We start from the raw sequence: 6,128 nt of genomic DNA on the forward strand, positions 1-6,128 counted from the left end.
CGTGAACCGTCTTATGGGGCTTTTCATTTCTCAGCTCCGGCCCCGCAGGCACACTGCTCTGTCTCATCTGGCTTTGTTGTGCTTCGTTTCAGGGAGGAAACAAAGCAGCGACAGCTCACCCCGCGCCTTCTATTCTCAGTCAAGGTCACAGGCTTCCCCTCTCCTCCGGGGGCCCATGCTAGTCACCACCCATCAGGGTTTAGAGAACAGTCTTCTGAGCCTTCAATAGCTCCGTGAAAGCGGCTGTTTGGGGAACCACTGCTGAGCGGGACAGGGGAGATGCCCAGAGACTCGGATTGTCTATTTGAAGTCCAGGAGGTCCTTAGACACTTGAGACTACCTGGGAAAAATCAAGGACCCATCCAGTGCCACCATGGGGACCTGCCTTTCGCAAATGGAACTGGTTCATTAAATGAGCTGAACTGGTTAGGTGGCAAGCAAGAAGTAGCTTTATTTTCTTTTTTCTTCCATCATCACATTCAAACCCACTGTCAGATCCGCCTTCTCCACTGGACCAGATTTCCACTGACATGCAACCGTCACTCCAACACTGAGTGACTGAACACAACCACCCCGGTTTCCTCCTTGAAGCTACTTTGTCTCTAACAGAAGGTCAGGTTCTGGACATGATAAGGCAGACTTTCATTAAGACCCTGGGGACAGGAGCTTGCATGGTTGGGAGGAGGACCAGGATACAGCAGCTGGGGTCTGCTCAACCCCCGAACTGCAGTGGGGGCCTGGCCTCCTCTCTCTGGGCTCACTGCTCACAACTCAGAGCACTGGAGGGACGGGGTGGTCCTCTGTGAGACAGCAGCCAAGGCTTTGGTCTGCTCCTCTTAGCATCACCTTTCCTGGTTGTGCCCAGGTGGGCAGTCACACCTGAGCAGCCCTGGACCTGGCAAGCAGCAGGCAGGTCCTTGGTCTGTGCTCCCAGTGGGCTCTTTGAGAGGCTCCGATTTCTCCTCCCTCCCTGCCAGGAACCAGAGACAGAAACAACAAAGCAAAGGCGAACAGGACAGAGGAGCTCAGAGTCTCTCACCCACTGGGCTCCCTGAGAGTGAACCTTGCAAATAGTGCATATTCTCTCTAAATTATCCTTTAATGGAAACTGATCTTCTTAGGCCATTATGTAAGGGCTGCCGCAAGGGGACGGGTGGCAGAGGCTTTGATTTGCTTCTGCACTGTGCTTCTAGGTCTCATGAGAGGGGAGGACCTGCAGGGTTTGGTTTCTTCCAGATCCGAGGTTCCTGGTTTAAGACGCCTTGGCTGTAGGTGCTCAGACAGAGATGTGCTGGACAACATCCCTCTGACGGTTCCACCTCCCCGTTTCCATGTCATCCTTCCTGCAGGAAAAAACCCTGGTAAAAGTTCTCTTGTAGCTGGAGTCGAGCTGAATTCGGGTGGGAGGGGGACATGGATACACCGGAAGCCACAGTGTGGGCCCTCTGGTGTGCCTGCTGAGAGGCCTCGCTCTGCGGGGAGATTCACAGTGACAGAGACCTTGGCCGGGGGCTTGAGGAGCCCAGGGAGGTCTTGGGCCTGCCCCTCCACTGGCTCAGCGCTCTGTAAATAGCCCAGAGGTCCCGGCTGACCGCGCGCCTGGGAGCCAGCCCAGGAGCACGCCTGTGATTCTCTACGCAGTACATTTGGGGCGGCGATGCTGAACAATGAGATGCCTGAAAGGGTCTCTTGATGAAAAGTTCGTGGGTCATGATAAACACATGATAAATGTTTTCACTGCCTGGACTCTAGACCTGCATTTATTGTGACATAAAGTTGCATACTGCACCAACTCAGATGTGGGAAGGATATCTGAGACTGTAAGGAAAAGGGAGGGGTTGGGAATTAGGGTCTGGCAGGGGGGTCAGACGGCACCTTCGGGGGAGCTCACCTGGCACCGACGTGGTCCTTCTGCTCACTTGGGTGAGCAAGGGACTCACTGTTCTAAGCTTCTATTTCCTCTCTGCAAAATGAGGACCCAGTGACACTTCACTGGATGAAAGGACATAGTGCAGACTAAAGACATGACAGAGCACAGGGCCTGGTACATTCTGGGTATAAAATTAGCTAACACTAATTGAAAAAGCACATTATATCTTATTTTATAAAATGCATCCAGGGCAGAACTATTCTCCAGTCTTTCCAACCTAGGTCCTCCCCAAGCATCCTGACTGAGCAGCATAGAGCAGGTGCCTGCTGAGTGGGGCCAGCATTGTCGCCGTGATGGAAAAGAGCAGGGGCGGTTCACGGCGAGTGACAAGTAACTGCTGCAGCCAAAGATCAAGTGAACGCCAGAGACACGTTCCCAGAAAATACAGTCTAAGTTAGAAAACGGTCTCAGCTAGAAATCATTATATTGAAGCAGCAACACAGAGAGACAAGTCCACTAAGTAAATCGCGTGACAGCTGGAGGATTTTATGGCCTCTTGGAGACATTGTTAAAATGTTATGGTGATTACCTGTTGTTTTTTTTCCCCCCAGACTTGTGTAATGTTGTTTCAAATCTTAAAATCCTTTCCAGTGGATGACAAAAGTCTGTCTGAAAGTGTGCCTTGAACACAAAAACTTGGACAGTCCAGATCAAGCCGGTGAGATGCTCTGGCTATAAACCTGGCAGAATGTGGTTTTTATTGTGAATCCACCACTTTTACTAGCTGTGTGGCTGCTGTCAAGCCTTTTACTCTCTCCAAGCTTCAGTTACCTTCGGGGGTGGATGGAGGGTTAAATTAGGTAAAGGGCGTTGGAGCGTGTGGCTCTGAGTAAGCACTTCACAATGTGAGATATTGTGGGGTATTTTTCTTTTAATTTTTCTTTGGAGGGGAGGGGAAATAATTAGATTTGTTTGTTTGTTTGTTTACTTAATGGAGGTACCGGGGATTGAACCCAGGACCTCGTGCATGCTAAGCACGCACTCTTCCACTGAGCTCTACCCTCCTCCCCTCATTTCCTTCTTTACACCTTTGCCTTTTCCATATTTTCTATGGCTTTTTAAAAATGATCGGAATGAAGGTAAATATACTAGAAGAAGATGAAGCTGGCTGTGCAGATGCATTGGTTATCAACTGCTACATGACAGATAACCATACACCAAGTGGCTTCAATTAACACAGTTATCTGACAGTTTCTGTGGGTCTGGAGTCTGGGCTGTCTGTTCAGGATCCGCAGGCTGAATTAGGCAGCTGCATTCCCATCCAAGGCTCAGCCAGGAAGGATCTGCTCTGAACTCACCCAGGTTGGCAGGTGCCTTTCCCGCGGCTACACACTGGGGCCTGCGGTTCCCTGCAAGGTGTTGGGTGGAGGCCCCTAGATCCTAGAGGCTGCCTGCGGCTCTTCTGCAAAGCACTCTGTTCATGTAGGTTTCCCAGAGCGGTGCAAAAGAATCTGTGTAAGTGGGCTCCAACCAGACCTCAAGGAGCACCCAGGGATGAGGTCTGCTGCTCTAGGGTCTTGTCCTTCATCGCCTTAAAGCCCAGATTGCCACCAAGCAAGAAGCATTTAGAACATCTTAAGTGGAGAGGATGGAGGGTCTGGTCCATGCCGGGTGGACACAGATGCTCCAGGATGAGGAAAGAACCCGTTTCTAACTTCCAGGTGATCATGAGTGACCAGCCTGTTAACAGGGGAGAAACGAAAACACAGTACCGAGCCCAGGTGTTGATGGTATCAATTCATAGTTTCAATCAGAATCCTAGGGTTCTATAAACTCTTGGAAAATTTTGGTGACTTCATTCCAACACCCTCGCTCTCTGGTGTCTCAAAGCCAAATAAGTGTTCTTCTGATATTCAGTCCAGGTTTGTTGAGCCCCTACTCTGTCCCTGACCCAGTGTTGGTGCAGAGATACCACATATATCTGCCCTCTTTAATAGAGCTCACAGTTGGGGGTGGGGAGAAGACATTCAACAAATAATGTACAAGTAGATGTTTCAGATTAGTAGTTTTAAAAATAAGCTTTATTTCCTTCCTCCTTGAATTGCCTCAGGCACCTCCAAATTTAGCTCGAAGGGCTAGCTTTTAGTGCACTCCTGTTCTGCATGTTTTAGGGCCTCACTTTGCTCTGAAGCCAGATTTCCCAAGCTACAAGCGCAGCTCAATCCCTTCATGGCTGTGTGACCTTGAGCAAGTTCATTAACCTCTCTGTACTTCAGGTTTCTCATTTCTAAAATAAGAATGATAATAATAGTATTTACATCTGCGTACACTGTTGTGAGGAATAAGAAATAAAGGAAATCATAAAAAGTGCTCAATGGTTTTCTCCATATAAATCTTTGGTAGATTCATTCCTAGATATTTGAAAGTTTTGGTAACCAGAAATGAAAATTTTAATTTTTTTCTAACTGCCACATGTTGGTATATGCAAATACAACTTACTTTGATATATTGGCTTTTACCCAGTTGCCTTATAAACTCTCAGTAACTTAATAGTTTATTTATAAATTCCTTTCAATTGTCTATGTATATAGACAAAGCACGGGTGAGTAATAACTCCTGTGTTCCTTTTCCGCTCCTCATACCTTCATCTCCCCTGCTTACGGCCCTGGCTAGAACATCCACTGCTGTGCTGTATTATACTGTCAAAGTCGGCCTCCTTTTCTTGCTCCTGATCTGTGGAAACACCTCAGTGTGTCACCATTAACTATACTTGCTAAAAGCGTTTTTTTTTTTGTTGTTTTTTTTTAGATAATCTTTAGCAACTGACAATGTCTCTTTTTCATCCTAGTTTAGATATTTACAGGTGTTGGCCCTTATCAAATGATCTTTATGCAGCTATTGAAATGCTCACATGATCTTTCTCCTTTATTATGACAGTGGTTTACCATGAGTGATTTCCACATGTTAAAACCCTCTGTGCGGGGGAAGGTACAGCTCAGTGGTAGAGCACGTGCTCAGCATGTATGAGGTACCGGGTTCAATCCTCAGTACCTCCATTAAATAAATAAATAAACCTAATTACCTCCTACCCCCCCCCCAAAAAAAATCACCTCTGAATCTCTGCAATAAACCCAACTCAGTTGCGACGTTTCATTCTTTTTATAAATTGCTGTATTGTTCAGTAATGCTGTTTAGGATTTTGTGTCTATGAACATTTTTTGAGATTAGCCTGTGATTTTCTTCTCTTGTACTGTTCTTCTCAAGTTTTGGTTTCAAGATTCTGCTAGTCTCACAAGATAAGTCAGAGTAGTCTATATTTTCGCGTTCTTTGGAATACTTTGTGTAGTACCGAAATAACTTTCTCCTTAAATGAGGTAGAACTTACCAGTGAAACCTTCTGGGTCTGCAGTTTTCTTTGTGGGAAGATGTTTGGTCGCTGATGCAATTTTCCCAATGGCACGGGACTAGTCAGGTTTTCTATTTCTTCTTGAGTCTGTTTTGCTATGTTGCATTCTTGTGGTAGTTGTGTATTTGGAGTTTTCAAATTTTGGCAAAGTTTGAAAAATACCTTTTCAATCTTTCTGTGGTCTGTGGCAGCATCTGCAGTGATGTCACCTTCTTCATTCCTGAGACTGGTTGCCTTGCCTTCTTTTTTAATTGAGGAATCACAGCCACAAGCTGGTCAATTGCATTCATTTTGCTAGAACCACAATTTTTGGCTTTCGTGATTACATCTATTATGTGTGTGCTATTTCAGTAACTCCTACTCTTACTTTTACATGCCCTTAACTTTGGGGGGGATTTCCTTTGCTACCCTATCTGCACCTCCCTGTACATTCCCAGCCTTTCCTTTCTGTGCACACTCGCTCATGCCTACATGTTTCTAACTACTGACTTAGCTTTATCTTACAAGTTTTGGTATGTGGTACTTTGTTATAGTTCAGGTCAAAATTTTTCTTATGATTTGTTGACACACAGGTTATTTAGGAACACTTAAAAATATATATGTAAGGATTTCCCACCTCTTGTTATTTGCTGCTAGCTTAGAAGTTAAAGCGGTCAGAAAAATTTAATATAATTTGAATACTTTTAAATTTGTTTAAACTTGCTCTAGGTCTTAGTATATGGTCAATTTCTGTAAATGTTCTGTGTAGGCTTGAAAAGAATGTACATTCTTTTTTAAATAATTATTTATACATGATTTATTTATAATTTATTTTTTGAGGGGGGGGTAATTAGGTTTATTTATTTCTTTGTA

The sequence above is a fragment of the Camelus ferus genome, chromosome 7, assembly GCF_009834535.1.
Source record: "Camelus ferus isolate YT-003-E chromosome 7, BCGSAC_Cfer_1.0, whole genome shotgun sequence".
NCBI lineage: Eukaryota > Metazoa > Chordata > Mammalia > Artiodactyla > Camelidae > Camelus > Camelus ferus.